Source organism: Lutra lutra, chromosome 2, assembly GCF_902655055.1.
Source record: "Lutra lutra chromosome 2, mLutLut1.2, whole genome shotgun sequence".
Taxonomy (NCBI): Eukaryota; Metazoa; Chordata; class Mammalia; order Carnivora; family Mustelidae; genus Lutra; species Lutra lutra.
This window is the reverse complement of record NC_062279.1, coordinates 57,644,790-57,665,064: the sequence shown is the minus strand read 5'-3', so window position 1 is coordinate 57,665,064 and position 20,275 is coordinate 57,644,790. Positions and strand designations below refer to the sequence as shown.

The 20,275-nt window shown below is 43.0% G+C and overlaps 1 long non-coding RNA gene across 1 annotated transcript; it reads left to right on the top strand.

Annotated features, from left to right (window-relative positions):
- The first annotated feature begins 535 nt into the window (after positions 1-535).
- Positions 536-19,534, top strand: LOC125092956 (uncharacterized). Its single transcript, XR_007125119.1, has 4 exons — positions 536-722; positions 17,149-17,228; positions 18,102-18,105; positions 19,487-19,534. It is a non-coding gene; the product is annotated as an uncharacterized LOC125092956 (long non-coding RNA).
- The last annotated feature ends 741 nt before the right edge of the window (positions 19,535-20,275 follow it).

Below are 20,275 nucleotides of genomic sequence, written 5' to 3'. Positions count from 1 at the left end.
GAGAAAGCCCTGGATTCCAGTTTCCTAGTTCCTGTAACATTTTTTCCCCAAATTCTGTAGACAGTTGAGCCCATCTGTTGGTTTTACCAGAAATAAAAATTAAGTGCAGATTTCTCCATGATCTTGATGTCATTTAGTCTTACAATTAAAAAGTATTTTCCCTAGTTTAGAAAGGTTTCCTTAGTCTCCAAGTTCCTTTAGTTTTGACTTCTGTCACTACTAGGGAGGCGTGGGGGGGGCTGTCCTCGGGGACTTTTAAAGCATCTGGGTTTATTCTGATATTTTACTGAGATAAGAGCGATATGCAACGGACACCAGCTCGCGTGGGTGGCCCTGGGTGGTCGGCCTTCCCTCCAGGCTGCAACTTCCCCCCCGCAGCTGCGAGCGCGCCCAACCCGAGCCCCGGGGCTCCTTTGGAACGGCGCCCACCAGGGGTCAGCGTCCGCCCAGCTTTGGGCTCTAGCTTCCCACAATGCACCGGGCTCTGTAGTGCGCGCTCCGGGAGGTGACCGAGCTGCGGCCGCAGCTGCGGAGCGGGGAGGGTTTGCGGGGCGCGGGCCGGGCGTCCGGGGGGCGGGGCGTCCGGGGGGCGGGGCGGGGCGGGGCCAGAGGCCGCCGTCTCCGCGGTTGGCAGCAGCTGGGTGGCTGTTGCTGGCAGCCGCCGGGGCTTAGGTCGCACCATTCTCAGCCTCGGAGACCTGTCCACCCGGAGCTGTGACAAGGTAGGGGGGCTCCTCAGAACCATCGTTTTTTTTGGGGGGAGCGGTGGGTGTAGAGTCTTGTCTTATTCAAACTGGAGAAGACTTACGCGGCCAACGTTTCGCCAGGGAGCAATCAGGTCGGCTCGCAGAGGTCTGTTTTAAAAACTCTTTTGTCTGGGTCCCTTTCTCGGTTCCCTCCACCCTGCGGGGCTGTGGGAAGCCTGATTTGGGGAGTCTGTGCCTGGGTAATTTCAAGCTCTCGGTTCACCGTTTTGCCTTGTGTGTGGATGCAAACTCCCGGGTGGGGTTAGACTGTGGGAGAACTTGTGTGGGTGTGGGCTGGTTTCTTCGGATGCGTGCATGTGTGAGAACTCAGGAAAATTTAGATGTCGGTTGGGGTCTGTTTCACGGTGTGGGTGGGGACCCTGAGCCCCCGCGGTTTCAGGTACTTGGGGAGCGGTGTCTGTCACGTGTGCCGCCTGCGCCACCCTATCCGGAGGTGGCTGTCCTGTGATCTAAAGCCAGTGGGTGTCCTCAAGTTCTAACAGACCCAGACACATTGTACCCCAGGACGGCTGCCTAGGACACCACTTCCCGGCAGTCCCTGCTGCCACAGCCAGAGCCCCCTCACATCACAGCTCACCCTAGTTTGGAGAGCCTACAATTTGAGCTTTCCAAAAAATAAAGTTTGGCAGACGGCATGCCCTGGGATAGGGGGGCACCTGTGATAGCTTAAAGCTTGTTGGTGTCCGTCCTCCTCAGCCTGTTTCTGGGTCAACACCGCAAGGCTCCATTCATTCAGTCTCACTTCCTGGTAATAATGCCAACCCAAAATAATCCCAACCTGGAAAACGCCAGGCTGCGATTCTAAAATGAAGTCCTTCTGTCCACATCTAAAGGCTCAGAAAAGCTCTTTAGTCGTCTGATCCTTATCCCCAGTTTTAAGTAAATTATATTTTTAAAGGTATATATATTTAAAAAACCCTCACCCTGTGTTACAGCCATTCCAGTAATTATCAATTGATTGATTTTACTTGTGAAATCCAAGCAGTTTCATTTATTATTTTGTAATAAAGATTTTAAAAACTTAAAGATAGGGCTGCCTGGGTGGCTCAGTGGGTTAGGCCTCTGCCTTCGGCTCAGGTCATGATCTCAGGGTCATAGGATTGAGTCCCGCATCGGGCTCTCTGCTAGGCAGGGAGCCTGCCTCCTCCTCTCTCTCTCTTTCTCTCTCTCTCTACTTGTGATCTCTCTCTGTCAAATAAATAAAATCTTAAAAAAAAAAACAAAACAAAAAACTTAAAGATACATTCTTCAGATGAACATGATCCTAAGTAGCAACTTAGCTCATCATAAAAGGCAGAAGATGGGAAGTCCAACAAGCTTGATTCTAGAACATTTCTGCCTCTAAGAAGAGAACATTGGATGATTAAATTTTCTTTATTCCTTCCAAATGCAAAATGCTACAAATGAACACAGATTCCTTTTTTGCTAAATACAGCTCCTGACTGGAGATAACAAAAAAAGGGAAAGTCTTTCAAACCGTTATCACCTTTTTATTTTTATTTTTATTTTATTTTTAAAAATGATTTTATTTATTTATTTGACAGAGAGGGAGAGATCACAAGTAGGCAGAGAGGCAGGCAGAGAGAAAGGGGGAAGCAGGCTCCCTGCTGAGTAGAGAGCCCAATGCGGGCTCCATCCCAGGACCCTGAGATCATGACCTGAGCCGAAGGCAGAGGCTTAACCCACTGAGCCACCCAGGTGCCCCTGTTATCACCTTTTAAAAAATATTTATTTATTTTAGAGAGAGAGAGAGAGAGAAACTGCGTGAGCATGTCCAAGAGGGTGGGGCAGAGGGAGAAGGAGAGAGAGAGAATCTGAAGCAGATTCTGCCCTGAGCTCAGAGCCACCAAGGGTCTCGATCTGGCTACCCTGAGATCAGGGTCTGAGCCAAAAATCAAGAGTCAGACTCTCTCTCTCTCTTTTTTTTTTTAAGATTTATTTATTTATTTGACAGAGAGAGAGATCACAAGTAGGCAGAGAGGCAGGTAGAGGAGAAGGAGGAAGCAGGCTTCCTACTGAGCAGAGAGCCCGATGTGGGGCTCGATCCCAGCACCCTGAGATCATGACCAGAGCTGAAGGCAGAGGCTTAACCACTGAGTCACTCAGGCACCCAAGAGTCAGACTCTTAACTGACTGCACTGTTCAGGCGCCCCTCCAACTGTTATCACCTTATCTATGTCCAAGGAAAGAGGGTAAGTCTAGAAATTGTTAGGATTCTAAATTTTTGTTAAGCAGAAATTCTTTTTTTTTTTTTTAATTTATTTATTTGACAGAGATCACAAGTAAGCAGAGAGGCAGGCAGAGGGAGAGAGAGGAGAAAGCAGGCTCCCTGCTGAGCAGAGAGCCCGATGCGGGACTCGATCCCAGGACCCTGAGATCATGACCTGAGCCGAAGGCAGCGGCTTAACCCACTGAGCCACCCAGGCGCCCCTAAGCAGAAATTCTTAATGGTCCTTAATTGTCCTGTCTCTGGGTACTTTGGTCCAGAGTGTTAGTTCTCTATCACAATGTGAAATTATGAATTGCTCATTATGTATAAAATTCTTTTTGGAAAAGATTTGTATTCCCCACATTTAACATTAATAATTAAAAAAAAATTTTAATTAATAATTTTTAAAGATTTTACTTAGTTTGAGGAAGAGAGACAGTAAGCAAGAGAGAGAGAGAGAGAGGAGCAGGGGGAATGGCAGAGGGAGAGGGAGAAGCACACTCCCCATTGAGCAGGGATCTTGAGGCGGGGCTTGATCCTGAGACTCTGGGATTGTGAGACTCTGGGATCATGACCTGAGCTGAAGGCAGACGCTTAACTGACTGAGCCACCTAGACACCCCAACATTAATATTTATTTTAAAGCTCTGCATATGGATGAGTAAAAAGATACAAATCTTTAAAAGACTAAAAACAAGAAAAAAATTGTGTTAGTATACATTAGTGCTTCCCATCACAAGATCCTTAGTTAGTGGCAATAAACCCAAAACATAAAACCAAAATCTAGTTAAGTCATTAACAGTCACCAACACCCATAAGAGTTAGAGGACACTGTTTGAGGCTTAAAAGGAACAGTTTAAGGAGATGTTAAAGATAACTCTGTGCAGTAGGTTATAAGCATCGGTGAGTCCATAGCCTCAAGAGAGTCCTATGGAAAGACACTGACACCCACGGAAAGAAACTTAAATACAAATTCATGGGCTCACTAAAAATAAGCAGATCAAATGTTTCCCACACCAACCGTACATCTGTGCAATTTAGGTTAACTTAAACAGTTAGCCCATTACTTTTACAATCTTTCAATGTCCTTATTGCTTCAAAAACAACACAGCTGACACAGTTCCTACTTCTGAAGGAGGTGAATTTAAAAATTGACCCTTAGCCACAGGCTGGAGTTTACAGGACCTAGCACAAATTGTGAGCAACTCATGATTTACTCTTTTCTTGAGCAGACATCTATCAAGTATCTACTAGATGCAAGACTGGACTCCCTGCTTTAGTCACTCCTAGTGAAAAATGGCTGTAGGGGGATCTCTTATTGGGGGCTGTGTCTTCAGGACCATATAATTAGGGGCCAGGCTATTTCTCGATCACTAAGGAAGCAAAAGCATTTTTTAGAAGAACTGTGAAGACCAGAGGACCTCAATTTAAAAACACACCATTTATTTTGGAAGGAGAAAGGGATAGAGATAGTACCTTTAAATAGTTCCCCTTTGGCTTCTATTCCTTGTGGTACCCATTAACAACAACAACAACAAACAAACAAACAAGAAACCCTTTTCATTATATAGTGTGATACTAGAATTATTCTAATAGTAGAGTCATGTAATAGGACTTTGTAATAATCCCAACATTGTAATAATAAAAACACCACCCTATTTATTCATATCCATATATTTAACATCCTAACAATGTGCTAACACTGGAAATGCAGAGAATAATCTAACTGCTGACTTTAAGAAGCTGATCTAGGGGGCGCCTGGGTGGCTCAGTTGGTTAAGTGTCTGCCTTCAGCTCAGGTCCTGATCCTAGGTTTCTCTGCTCAGCAGGGAGCCTGCTTCTCCCTCTCTCCGTCTGCCTGCCTCTCTGCCTACTTGTGATCTCTGTCAAATAAATAAATAAAATCTTTTTTAAAAAATGCTGATTTAGTTGAGGAAATCACCCTACAGATAATTATAAGACAGTGTGTGCTTGATATGGTAATATCTGCTCCCACTGCTGTGGGCTCCTCTCCTGGTCTGGTGGGGTCAGAAAAGGCCTTCTGGAAAAGTCAGTGCCTGAAATTCATATTAAAGGATGACTTTTAGCCAGGAATGGCAGAGGGGTTTTCCAGGGAGAGGGGACAAGTATGAACAAAATCATGGGGGTAAAGTGGCAAGATAGGAGGCCTGGAAAAATTAGAAATAAGGCTGAAGAGAGAGGTAGGGGTCAGATGAGAGGAGGCTTGGTAAGGGTGAGGGGAGCCACTGGAATCTTTAGTGGGAGAACAATGGGATCTTATGTGCTTTAGACAGTCCCTCCAAAGCCTGAGTGAAGGTTAGACCTAGGAGGCCAGGAGGCAGATGGATGGAATAGTGATTAGAAAAGCACTGATGAGGGGCACCTGGGTGGCTCAGTCAGTAAAGCATCTGCCTTTGGCTCAGGTCATGAGCCCCGGGTCCTGGGATCAAGCCCCACTTCGGGCTCCCTGCTCAGCAGAGAGCCTGCTTCTGCCTCTGCCTCTTTCCTCTGCTCATGCTCTCTCTCTCTCTCTCAAATAAATAAATAAATCTTTTTTTTTAAAGATTTTATTTATTTATTTGACAGAGAGAGATCACAAGTAGACAGAGAGGCAGGCAGAGAGAGAGAGAGAGAGAGAGGGAAGCAGGCTCCCTGCTGAGCAGAGAGCCCGATGAGGGACTCGATCCCAGGACCCTGAGATCATGACCTGAGACGAAGGCAGCGGCTTAACCCACTGAGCCACCCAGGCGCCCTCAAATAAATAAATAAATCTTAAAAAAAAATAGAAAAGCAATGATGAGGGCTTAGCATCTGTAGAATGAATTATATGTTATTTCATTTGGGTTTTAGAACCACTCTTTGCAATCAGTAGGATAAGATTCATATCTTCATTTTGTAAGTGCTTACCTCAGTGCTTTGTGCAACATCATCCTCGACCCTTATGAAAACTCAGCAAATTCTGTATTATTAGGTCACTTTACAGAAGCTGATACTGAGACCCGGTCGAGTGTCTAGTGTGGGATTCATTCTGAACAGCAAGTGGATACTGCTTCTATCAAGAATGAGGGAAGACGACCCTTCTCAGCAAATCTGTACCCTAGAAACACCTCTCAGGGGTCAGCATGGTCATGAGCCTTCAATGCCCAGCTTCTTAAGCAGTTCTGTCTTTGCATTTCCAAGTCCCATTGAACAAAGCAGTGTGGCAGTTCCTCAGAATAGCAAACAGAATTACCATATGACCCAGCAATTCCAGTTCCCGGTGTTCGCCCAAAAGAAGTGAAAGCGGGGTCTCCAATAGATATTCTAAGGCCTGTGTTGATAGCAGCATTCTTCACAATAGTCAAAAGGTGGAACGACTCAGGTGTCCACCAGTGGATGAATGGATAAACACAATGTGGTCCATCCGCGCAATGAAATATTATTCAGCCTTAAGAAGGAAGGAAATTGGGGGGCGCCTAGGTGGCTCAGCGGGTTAAACCTCTGCCTTTGACTCAGGTCATGATCTCAGTCCTGGGATTGAGCCCCACATCGGGCTCTCTGCTCAGCGGGGAACCTGCTTCCCCCTCTCTCTCTGCCTGTCTCTCTGCCTACTTGTGATCTCTCTCTGTCAAATAAGTAAATAAAATCTTAAAACAAAAAAAAAAGAAGGAAGGAAATTCTCACATGTGTTTCAACATGGCTGAGCCTTGGGGACATCATCTGAGTGAAGCAAGCCAGTCATGAACAAACACATGATTCCATGTGTGATAGAGATGGAAAGGAGGCTGATGATTGCCAGGCACGGGGGAGGAGGTGGGTGGGAAACTGCCGTTTAATGGGTAGAGTTTCAGTTTTAAGCTGAAAAGAGTTCTGTAGATGAGCAGTGGTAATAGCGGTCCAGCAGTGTGAATGTGCTTAATGACACTGACCTAGACACTGAAAAATGGCTGAAGTGATCAATTGTACTTTACCGCATACACACACACACGCATACACACACAGGTCCTACTGAGCATCACATTATGGTCAAATGACCAAAGTCCAGAAACTTAATAAATTTGTGGTAAGAAGACTAGGAAGTGCGAGTCAAAAATTAAAGCAGACATCTCGAAAAACCCAGCCCAAGAAAAGAATGCTGGCTGGATTCCCAGAGGACAGATCACGGAAGTATAAAGTTAGAAGGTTCCAGAAGCACCCACTGTTTAGTTCAACCTCCACTTTTCACAGTCAGAGCACAGTGAGGCCCAGAGTCATTGAGTGACTTCTCCAGGGTCACAGAGCAAGTTCAGGCAAAGGGAGAATTCAAAGCCAAAACCTGGCCTCTGCCAGGCAGTTGTGCCTGCTACTGACAAGGAATCTCTTTGAGCTGACAGAGGTTTGCTCTGGCCTGCTTGCTTGCTTGCTTGCTTTCTGTTTTTGTTTTGTTTTGTTTTAAGATTTACTTATTTATTTGAGAGGTGGGAGGGGAGAGGGCCAGAGGGAAAGGGACAGAGAGAATGTCAGTCAGACTCCCCGTGGAACCCCACATGGGGCTCCATTTCACAACCCTGAGATCATGACCTGAGCTAAAATGAAGAATTGGTCTCTTAACCAACTGAGCCACCCAGGTGCCCCCCCACCCCTGTTTTTTAAAATCTGGCTTTCTTTTTAAGTAGAGAGAGAAACCAAGCTTTCCATTTTGATCAGTCTTACTGTAGTCAATTCATAGGATTATAATTACTGAAGAAATCTGTGTGCTTAGAATTGGTGTTTGGTTGCTCGCTTTGTCTGGGTAGCAAGGTGGAAAAGTGGCGATGAGTTAGAGTTCCTGCATTCATTCATTCATTCATTCATTATCAAATATTTGAGGGCCTATGTCATGCCAGATATCTTCTCCAGTTTCCAATTTTTTCATCAGTAACAGCTGTCTGCTAGGTTTATTCTGGATGCTGCCCTGAGAGTTGCCCTTGGACATATACTCTAAGTTAGATTAACCTTCACTGACTTATAGAAAGGTCAGTAGGGGAGCAGATGTAATTGGAGAGCAAGTGACATGAGGGGAAGTAGGAGGATGGCAGATGCCCAAGAGAGTTGTGATTCCAGCAAGGAAGCCACAACAAGCTAAAGGAGTCTCAGTGGGATATGTGTCTGGGGGCTGTGGATGTAGCAGGATAAGAGTCGGGCTCATGTAACTCGCCCCTGGCTCAGACTGGACTGCCTAAAGTTCTTAGTGCCTACATGGAGGATCAGTGATGCCCACAGTGGGAACTCCAGAAGATAAACAAAATGAGTGGTACATGGAGACAAGTAGAGGTAGAAAGAGAGAGGTGTGGCAGACAGTGCAACCCAGAAAAGCCCTTATGGTCATAGTATGACACTCCTTTCAGGTGGCCTGTAAAGATAAAGCCAGGTTGGCTCTTCACAACTATATCCATAAAGGCAAACGGAGCCTTGTTTCTTTTAAATCCAATATTTGGACCTGCCTGCTTTCAAGAGATCTTAGATATAGGATATGAAGTAAAACAGAACTTTAAAAATAAGGCACAAGGGATGCCTGGGTGGCTTAGTTGCTCAAGTGTCTGCCTTTGGCTCAGGTCATGATCTGGGGTCCTGGGGTCAGGCCCTGAGTTAGGCTCCCTGCTTCTCCCTCACCTCCCTGCTCGTGCTGTCTCTTGCTATCTCTGTCACACTCTCTCTCTCTCTCTCTGTCTCTCAAATAAATAAATAAAATCTTTAAAAAATTAAGGCCCTAGGGTAGTTTAGTAAAATAAGCACAAGATTTGAAACCACCTAAGAAGGAAAGGCACATTAGGAAAGTCACAGTGCCTGGCATAGAGGAGACACAGGGTATATGCTAACTAGATTTAAAATTGTAAAACATTAAAGTGGCCATAGCAGTGAAGCAGAAATAGATTCTACTAGGCACCTGGGATGAGACACTTTGGCATGGAATTTGGCTTTATGTTTCTTAGAAGCCATGATATAAAAGGAAACAGGTTGGGTTACATCATATTCTTATTCTGGCAAGATAAAATATACAGATTCAACTATAGAGAAGACTTTTTTTTCCCCTGGCACTAAATTAAAGGAAGGATTTATCACATGAGCTCCCTTGAATATAATTTTGAAGCTGTGGACAGTATCTTCAATACCATTTTATGGTCAACTCTGAAAACGTCATGCAGATGGATGGTTTTTATGCAACAACACTTTTAGCTTTGTGTAGACACTATCTGGAGTTATCCCTGGAAGTGTAAAGTATTTTTCTGTTAGAATGCTGTCACTAGGGGCGCCTGGGTGGCTCAGTGGGTTAAGCCGCTGCCTTCGGCTCAGGTCATGATCTCAGGGTCCTGGGATCGAGTCCCGCATCGGGCTCTCGGCTCAGCAGGGAGCCTGCTTCCCTCTCTCTCTCTCTCTCTGCCTGCCTCTTGTCTACTTGTGATCTCTCTCTGTCAAATAAATAAATAAAATCTTTAAAAAAAAAAAAAAGAAAATTCTAAAAAAAAAAAAAAAAGAATGCTGTCACTATAGGATCCGATCCCTAGGGAGACAGTTTTAGGAAGTTACCTAAGGATGAGTCATCAGAAGAACCTAGGAAAGTGGGCAGAATCAGGCACATGGCCAGGAAAAGACTTAGCTGTCCATTGAGCTTAGTTATCTTTACCTGTTAGAAAGAAGAGTATCCCTTGAAAGAAGACAAGAGCTAAGAGGTCCAATAGGCATTTAAGCTTTGAAGTAAGAATAGAGTAAGCACTGTGCTACTCTTGACGCAAGATGGCAGGCTTCAGGGATGATAATGGCTGCTGCTCTTGGATAGACCAGCAATTAACAAGCAACCAATGAATTTACTTCATGGACACTAAACAGGAGGTTTTGAGGTCCTGGAAAGGCCACGGACTTTGGAGTCAGATAAATCAGGTTCAAATCCTAGCTCTGCTACTTACTATGTGATTTCACAAATTACTTGATTTTTCTTATCCCCCATTGGATTTTAGTATCATCCTTTTATGAGTCATTTTGGTGATCAGAGATAAGATGTATAAACCAAAATAATAATAGTAGCTAACAATTATTGATGCTTACCTCAGATGAACCATGATGTTAAAAGCCTTTTGTCCATTATTTTGTTTATTCTTCAAAGCAGTTCTCTGTGGTACATACTACCTGGCACCTAGGTGCTCAACACATGGCATGTATTAGTATTATTAGTATGAGTTATAATAATAGACTGGTTAGATAACAGTGAAAGAGGCCATCTTTATCCCGGGAATTAGTGCCTGGAATAGGGCTCGGCAACTTTCGTCCACAGGCCAAATCAAACCCATATTGGTTTTTGTACAGCTAGTGAGCTAAGAATGGTTTTTATATATTTAAATGGTTTAAAAAAAAAAAGAGAAGATTTTATGACACAAGAAAATTATATAAAATACAAATTTCAGTGCCCATAAATAAAGTTTTATCGAAACACAGCCATGTCCTTTTGTTTACATATATCTATTCATGGTACAACAGCAGAGTTAAGTAGTTGTGACAGAAATACCTATGGCCCACTGTGCGTACAATATTTACTAACGAGCCTTTTACAGAAAGTGTTTGCTGATCCGAGATCTAAAATAAGACCTCTAGGTGCCAAGGAAGCTACAGGTTAGAAACTCAAGTCAATCTCAGTGTAAACAGGACTGCCAAGAGTGAATACTAAGAGATTGGCTCTAGAAGGAGCAAAACTTCTATTGGCCTCATGTTTGGGGTAGTGGACAAGAGGCGCAGTAGGCTATTCCAGTGCCAACTTAGATGGGTTGAGGAGAGAAAGGTTGGGGTGGACCATCTGTCTATGAGAAATATGAGCAAAGCTGATCTGTGACTGCAGTCTGGGACCTGTGAGCTGTTCATTTTTATGCTTTTGTACGTTTGCTTTGTGTTTTTATATTTGTTTGCTTTTCCCTTTGTGTTTCAGCAAAACCTCTCTTTTAAAAATTCAAATCTTATCCAATGTAAGCCAATGGAAAAAAATACCGATTCACACCTGGGCTAGGATAAAGTCCAAACTCTTAACTACTCTTAAGCCCTGTAGTGTCTGGTCTGGTCCCTTCTCACCTGTTAAACTTGTTTTCTGTCTTCTCCCTACACTCTGTGCTCCATTCATGCTTTGCAACTTACAGGTCCCGAAGTAAGCCTGTTCCGCATGCCATGTTTTTTTTATTCTCTGCTGTTCTGCTTTCCATGCTTCCTCCTCACCTTCCCTTCCTGGAGAAATTCTCATCCTTTAAGACTCTGCTAAAATGTCACTTCCTCTGTGAAGACTTCCTGACTCTTTCTGTCCATACTGGAAGAGGTGATCACTCTCACCTTTTTGCCCCTCTACCTACTTTCACAGTACCTGTCTAGCTATATTTACTTAGTTTACGAATCTGTAATCACTTGCTTCTGGGACTTGGTAACCTCAGTGTGTGAAGCCTGAGAAGGAGAGTCAGAGTACTCTAAAGGAGGAATGAACTTTCCAGCTCAAGAACCTGGAAAGATAGATAAGAAATGAGGCAGATAGGGCGCCTGGGTGGCTCAGTGGGTTAAGCCGCTGCCTTCGGCTCAGGTCATGATCTCAGGGTCCTGGGATCGAGTCCCGAGTCGGGCTCTCTGCTCATCAGGGAGCCTGCTTCCCTTCCTCTCTCTCTGCCTGCCTCTCTGCCTACTTGTGATCTCTGTCTGTCAAATAAATAAATAAAATCTTTAAAAAAAAAAAAAAAAAGAAATGAGGCAGATAAATGAAAATCCAGGCAAGGAGGGCCTAGGATGGCAAAGTTCCTGGCAGGGTTTCTGTGGTTTTTTGGGTTTTTTTTTGTTTTTGTTTTTGTTTTTTTTTAAGATTTTATTTATTTGACAGACAGAGATCACAAGCAGGGAGGGAGGCAGGCAGAGAGAGGGGGGGAAGCAGGCTCCCTGCTGAGCAGAGAGCCCAATTCGGGGCTCAATCCCAGGACCCTGGGATCATGACCTGAGCTGAAGGCAGAGGCTTTAACCCACTGAGCCTCCCAGGCGCCCCTGGGTTTCTGTTTTTGTTGTTGTTGTTGTTGTTTGTTTTGTCCTTTGTGAAGAACATTGAATAATTCTATTTAGGAGATACCCTCAATCCTAAAAGCAAAAAACGCTATTCAGAATATTGGTATCATAGCTTCCTGAAGATAGATACCACAAGATGACATTGTAATTCAGAGAAGACATTTCAGGAAGGGCTGAGATAATATGGTTCCCACACCACATGATGAGAATACAGTGGGTTAAATGGGTAGAACTTGAACACATAGACAGCTAATTGGCTGGGAGAGGCCATCTTTTGATGTAGATGTCTCATGTGAGCTCTTATCACTCTCAACTGGAACTTAAAGAGTCTTGACACTGCAAAAGGACCTTATATATAGATTCTTGGTATTTGGCATTTGGTCAACCCAAGGGTTGTGTCTGCTCTTAAGAGAACTGTTGCTGGTAACTTGGATCCCTTCACTGGGCTGTCACAAAGATCTCAAAACCTTTATTTTATAAGCACAGTTTGAGTTTGATTTGTTTTGTAAACCCAGATTCCTTGTCCTGTTCCAGCTTGCTGAATCTTAGCAGCCACTTTGGGCCCGGTCACACCATTTTGTGAGATCTTCCTGTGGTTTATCTCCAACATGTTGGCAGTTACCGATGAAGAAAGGCTGATTGTCATATCAGCAAACTTAACAGTTCCTCTTTTAGATTAGTAATGAAAAATATTCCAGTACTAACTTTTTTTTTAAAATTTATAAGAGACTCTTTTATAAAGGTCTTTTCATAAATCAACTGTCTCATTGTAAGCAGACATTTACTTTCATATTCCATTCTTTCTTTGACTACCAGATTTGGGTAAAACCAGGGAATGGTCTCTCTCAACAAGTGGGCCCTTGTAGCTTTCAGTCAGCTCTTTTTTTTTTTTTTTTTTTTTTTTACCCTAGTCTCTCTCCTGTTTCCCACAGCAAGTTTCCAAACAGATTCATTCTCCTTAAACCTCCCACGCTCCATTTTTCTGCAAAGGACCATGCCCGCTACTTTGGGAGAAGATGGAGGCTATCCAGCAGTAACTCCTTGGGTTCCTGCTGCCATGTGAACTCATCTGGTTAATTCCATGTGCGTCCTCTGCTCTGTCTATAAAATCCCCACTCAAGAGGTGTCCTTCCCCTTGAGTAGGGCCAACCTTTAAGTCTGTGCCTCAGCCAGTGCTCTGAACCCTCTCCCTCCTCCTTCTCAGGGATCTCTCTCAGTGTTTGCTGAGTCCTTCTCATTAGCCTTTATTTATGGTCCCATCACATCCATCTGAAAACCTCTCCCTAAGGCAGCCCTCCTCTTCACAACTTAGCGTCTTAATTTAGAATTGTTTCAATTCTACTTCCTCATCCCAGCATCTCAGCTCCTTTCAGTCTGGCTTGTATTTCCATCAATCCTCTGAAACTGTCCTCATAAAGGCCACCAACTACTGCCTTGTTCCTAACCCCAGTGCATTTGTCTTGTCTCTCAAAAGCATTGGACTTTGCTGACCATGTGCTTTTTTTTGAATAATTATCTTAATCTGGCGCTCTATTTTCCTGGGTTCCTTTTTCCTCTTGCTTTCTTCTTGGGCTCATCTTCCAGTGTTATCTCTTCAATGACAATTCTACGCTGGGCTATGTGCTCCCACTGTCCCCACTTTTCCCAAGGCTTTTTTGATTCCAAGTAGTAAGACCCCAACTCAAATTTAACTAAACCATCTATCAACCAAACCACCATCACCACCAAAAACCACAACCAAGGAAATACATTGATTCATGTGCCTGCAAAGTCCAGCAGTAAAGCTGGGATGGTGGGTCCAGAGACATAAAATAAGGACATCACAAAGAATCTCACTCTCTCTGTCTCTTAACTTTGTTTTCTTCTCCGTTGGCTCCATGTTCTTTCCAAATGATGGCAAACTGCCTGTCAGCAACTCCCGGCTTATATCCAATTTTCTTAACAAACAATGGAAAAACTTCTACCCGATTTCTTAATCTGGAATTCTAGGAATCATTTTTGGAACCCTCTTCCCCCATTGCTCAATCACCGAGTCCCATCCCAACTTCTAAATCTCTCTCCCTCCCTGCTGCCAGTATTTTAGTTCAGCTCACCATTTTTTGTCTAGATTCTTGCAACAGCCTCGCAGTGATTTTTCTCGATCTTTTCTTTCACATCACCCAGGGTCATCTTTTTTTTTTAAGGTTTTTATTTATTTATTTGAGAGTGATGAGTGAGAGAGAGAGAACATAGACAGGAGGATCGGCAGGCAGAGGGAGAAGCAGACTCCCAGCTGAGCAAGGAGCGCTAAGTGCGTCTCCATCCCAGGAACCTGGGACTGTGACCTGAGCTGAAGGTAGCTATTTAACCGACTGAGCCACCCAGGCACCCCCAGGGTAATCTTTTGAAAATGTTAATCTGATCCTATCACTTGCCCGGACAAACTTTGATGACCCCCTGCATTGGCAGGAAGTTAAAGGGGAAACTCCTTATTATATTCTGTAAGTACTTGAGTGCTAGCGTTACTGCTTACTGTACTTTTTAAAAAAAATTATTTATTTATTTATTATTTTTTAAAGGTTTTTTTTTTTAATTGATTTGACAGAGAGAGATCACAAGTAGGCAGAGAGGCAGGCAGAGAGAGAGAGAGAGAGAGAGAGAGAGAGAGAGAGAGGAGGAAGCAGGCTCCCCGCCTAGCAGAGAGCCGGATGCGGGACTCGATCTCAGGACTCTGGGATCATGACCTGAGCTGAAGGCAGAGGCTTAACCCACTGAGCCACCCAGGTGCCCCTACTTATTTTTTTTATAAATATATAATGTATGCCCCAGGGGTACAGGTCTGTGAAGCGCCAGGTTTACACACTTCACAGCACTCACCATCGCACATACCCTCCCCAACGTCCATAACCTCACCACCCTCTCTCTACCTCCCCTCCCCCCAGCCACCCTCAGTTTGTTTTGTGAGATTAAGAGTCTCTTAGGTTTGTCTCCCTCCCGATCCCATCTTGTTTCATTTATTCTTTTCCTACCCTCCAAACCCCCCACATTGCATCACCACTTCCTCATATCAGGGAGATCATATGATAGTGGTCTTTCTCCGATTGACTTATTTCGCTAAGAATAATACCCTCTAGTTCCATCCACGTCGTTGCAAATGGCAAGATTTCATTTCTTTTGATGGCTGCATAGTATTCCATTGTATATATATACCACATCTTCTTTATCCATTCATCTGTTGATGGACATCTAGGTTCTTTCCAGAGTTTGGCTATTGTAGACGTTGCTGCTATAAACATTCCAGGTGCACGTGCCCCTTCGGATCACTACGTTTGTATCTTTAGGGTAAATACCCAGTAGTGTGATTGCTGGGTCGTAGGGTAGCTCTATTTTCAACTTTTTGAGGAACCTCCATGCTGTTTTCCAGAGTGGTTGCATCAGCTGGCATTCCCACCAACAGTGTAGGAGGTTCCCCTTTGTCCACATCCTCCCCAGCATCTGTCATTTCCTGACTCGTTAATTTTAGCCATTCTGACTGGTGTGGGGTGGTATCTCATTGTGCTTTTGATTTGTATTTCCCTGATGCCGAGTGATGTGGAGCACTTTTTCATGTGTCTGTTGGCCATCTGGATGTCTTCTTTGCAGAAATGTCTGTTCATGTCCTCTGCCCATTTCTTGATTGGATTATTTGTTCTTTGGGTGTTGTTACTGCACTTTTTACTTCATCGTTTGTTCCAGACAGTTTGGCCATAGATGCCAGATTAGCCATCTGTCTCCAGCTATAATCCTCTTTACATACTGCTCCCTCCATCTGGACCATTTCCCTCTTGAGTGCCCTCCTTGTGCACCTCTATTTATCCTTTCAGGTCTCCCATTAGGTATGACTGTACTGAGAAGAGCCGTCCAAACTGTATGATGTACATATTTCTTCCTGTTAGAACATTCTAGTTTTCCCATCTTAGCAGTGATCATACTCTACTGTAAATGTTAAGTCATCTGTATCCCTCAGCAGACCGTGAAGTCCATGAAGGCAGATATTTCCCTTATTTGGTGAAATAATCCCCAGCATCAGAGTGAGACACCCAATAAATATTTGATTGAATTGTGAGAGAAAATGAGGTATTAATTATTGTATGAGGCGATTTTCCAATTTCCTTCTAGGTTTTAGAATCTGGAGTGATTCAGTAAACTACTGGAAAATCTAGAATACAATGTCTACTGCCTTTTTTTTTTTTTAAGATTTTATTTATTTGAGAGGGAGAGAGAGAGAACATGTGAGCACAGAGGGAGAGTGAGAAGGAGAAGCAGACTCTCCCACAAACAGAGAGCCAGAGGTGGGACTCAATCCCAGGACCCTGAGATCAAGAAGGCTTAACAGACTGAGTCACCCAGGTGCCCTTGTCTACTGCCTTTTTTTTTTTTAAGATTTTATTTATTTATTTGACAGAGAGAGAGAGAGAGAGAGAGAGATCGATCACAAGTAGGCAGAGAGGCAGGCAGAAACTGAGAGGGAAGCAGGCTCTCCACTGAGCAGAGAGCCTGAAGCAGGGCTCCCTCCCAGGACCCTGAGATCATGACCTGAGCCAAAGGCAGAGGCTTAACCCACTAAGCCACCCTGGTGCCCCTGTCTACTGCCTTTTTAAAAATGTGCTTATTGTTCCTCCATAAAGAATAGTAGAGTTTAAAACTGAAGAGAACCCTAGTCATCATCTAGCACTAGTTCACTTTGGTAGTTGAGGAAGAGGGAGCTCAGAGGGCCTGTAACTTGTACAAGCCACACCTAATTGGACTTGAACTCAGAGCTCATAATTTTCAGTCCAGGGTGGCTTCTTTTTCCATAATATCATGATATGAGCACTTTTAACAGACTAGTGTGGTATGATTTTTATACTAATTGAAAGAACTAATTATTGCCTCTAGCCTCACATGTTCTACTTTTTATTTATTTATTTATTTAAAGATTTTATTTATTTATTTGACAGAGATCTCAAGTAGGCAGAGAGGCAGACGGCGGGCGGGCGGGAAGAAGGCTCCCTGCTGAGCAGAGAGCCCGAAGTGGGGCTAGATCCCAGGACCCTGGGATCATGACCTGAGCCGAAGGGAGGCTTTAACCCACTGAGCCACCCAGGCACCCCACATGGTCCACTTTTAAAAATGTACTTGCTGGTTCTGTATGTCTTAATAGATTCCAACTGTTTCTCAGGATGAAAAAAACACTCCCTGGTCTGTAGAGGCCCAAGTGTCTTCTGGAGCCCCACCTCCCAGGTAGGGTTGGTAGCGTATCCCATTGGCTCTCTGACGCACTGCCCACAAAACACTGGAAGTTACACTTCAGATTTGGTGGCTTTCCTGTTTGTCTCAGAAGGGTAATTACTGAGTAGATACCATCTGGATTTGATCTGAGGAACACGCATATGTGTAAAGGAAGTAACAGACTTCTGTTTAGCTTGTGTGAACTCTGTTCTCCATTGCCTCTCTGAGGCTCACTGACTGATGTCCATTATGAAATAGGAGTTGGAAAGGGAATTGCTTCTATAAAAACCAAGCTGAGGTGTGGAAAGGACTGGATAAGAGTAACTTACTAAGGATAATTATAGTAGAACTCGATATAGATGAGAAAACAAATATGAGGGAGAATTGTTAGTGAATTAAAAATTTTTTTATTTAAAAATTTAATTTACTAACAACTTTTTAAAAAATTGAGGGAAACCAAAAGTAGAACCACTTTACTAAAGCGTTATGATGCTCTAGTTAATGGACTTATTCCAAAAGAAATTCCTTGATGATTCATTCGGAGATTGTGCATAAATGTTTTTCAAGCATTAATTTGGAATAAAATGTACAACATATCTTTTCATTATGATGCCCTGCTTCTCAAGGGGTAGAACCTGCCCTATATATTTCATTTCTTCTAAATTTTACTGTGCCTAATACAACATCCTGCATATGCTTCTAATGATGGAATTTGATTTCCCTAGGTATTAGTGGGGCCTGCTCCTTTCTTCCTTCCTTCCTCCCTTCCTTCCTTCCTTCCTCCCTCCTTCCTTTCCTACTTTCTTTCTTTGATTGGCCATGCCCTTTTCTTTCTTTTTTTTTTTTTTTAAAGATTTTATTTATTTATTTGACACAAAGAGAGAGAGAGGTCACAAGTAGGCAGAGAGGCAGGCAGAGATGCAGGGGAGGGGGGAAGCAGGCTCCCCGCTGAGCAGAGAGCCCAGTGGGGGGCTCGATCCAGAACCCTCAGAAGTGACCTGAGCGGAAGGCAGAGGCTTAATCCACTGAGCCATCCAGGCACCCCTATTGTTTTGTTTTCATCTTTATTTCCTTCTTTTTAACTTGCAGACGGTTTTTTCCAAAAAGAAGAGAGAGAAATGGAATAAGGAGATGTTCAGTCAACCAGTCTCTATCGGGGCCTTCACCTGTATTTGTATTTCTTGATTCTAAAAAAGAAACTAAAAATGAAGTGAAAGACAAGTTAAGATATATTTGAAACAGATGTTCGTGCTTGAATTAAAAAATTCCAAATGCAGCCCTTTGACCCAGCAAGTCTACTTCTGGAAATCTATCCTAGAGAAATAATTAAACACATGTAAAAAGATTTAGCTCTAATATGTTCAGCTCAGGCTTGTTTATAATGGAGGAAAATTAGAAACAATTTGAATTTTGAGCCATGGGGAGTTAATATATAAATACAAGGAGATTCCTCAGTTAAAAATAATGTATTTACTGACATATAAGGATAGTTATACTTTATTAATTGAAAAATGAAAGCTATAAAGTGGGTAGAGTTTCATCCCATTTTTGTAGAAGAAAAATTTGCAAAAATGACTAGGAAGATAAACCAAGATTATATGGTGGTAATGAAATTAATTTTTATCTGTGTTTTAAACTTTTCTACAATAAACTTCCATAAAGTTATTTTATATGACCTTTTTCTTGAGAAGTAATTGGTTATAGATAAATATGGAAATATTTGAGGTCTTATGAAAAGGAAAGGGTTTATTTTACTTTCTTGCCTTGATACCGTTTTTTCCTAGACGCAGTGGATTCCAGCCTAGATTTAAATCCTGGCTCTTCCCTTTAACTCTGCGAGCTTGGGGAATCAAGTTAATTTCTCTGAGCCTCAGCTTCCTCATTTATAAAACAAATAATACATTGTCATTGTAGAGATTAAAGGAGATACAAAATATGTAATGCCAGACACAGAATAAGCTCTCAATAAATAGTAACTATTAAGTGCCTAATATGTGCCAAATCCTGAGATTCACATTCATTCATTCAACAAACATTCATTATTTAGTATGGGCCAGAGTTCTAGGTGATTGTGTCACATCAGTGAGCAAAAGAGACAAAACAGACTTTCCTATTATTGTGGAGTTTACATTCTAGCAAATGCAAAGATTAAATACAATGTAGTCCAACCCGTGGTTATTGATAATAAGAATTTTTGTTATTAATATGTCATGTTCCAGCCATTGTGTAAGTGGTTTTGTTTAAGATTTATTTATTTATTTATTTGACAGAGCATAATCAGGCAGAGCGGCAGGTAGAGGGAGAGGAAGAAGCAGACTCCCCACTGAGCAGAGAGCCCAACTTGGGGCTCCATCCCAGGACCCTGGGATCATGACCTGAGCCGAAGGCAGATGCTTACCCGACTGAGCCACCCAGACACCTCGTGTAAGTGGTTTTTATATATAATCTTATTTTCTCATTAACCATGTGAGGTAGGAATTATTGTTGTTATTTGATGGTGTAGAAACTGAGCTTCAGAGATATAATCAATTAAGTCAGCAAATAAGTAGAGGAATTGGTATGCAAACCCACTTGACCACCACACCTTCCTACCTCCACTTGTTGAGTCTTTCATTGGTCGTTGTTATTTTTGCTTATGGTTCTTTTCTTTACATTCTTGCCAACACTTTTTGCATTGCAGTAGGAGCTGCAAGGGAACAACGTTTGAGTTTCCCTTATTTTGTATTAAAATACTTAATTATCTCTGCAGGAAATGCTGAGAATGAATAAATGACTCTCCTCTATGTGTAGAAAAGGGCTTATAATTAGTGTGAGAGAGAAGTTCGAGATAAAGCCTTGAGAGAGACGTGTGGATAGGATCTGGGGGAGTTCTCAGGAGAATTCCCTTGATGCTGATCATTGTACCAGGAGGAAAACAGAGTTTATGTCTCCAGTTTGTATCTCATGGTGTTGCTTCATCTACATTTCCTGGATCCTCCAGCTCTAAATATCTCTCCTCCTCTGCTATTGCCCAACTATCTGGAATGTCCATGTCGTCAAAGTCATGCTGGATAACTACT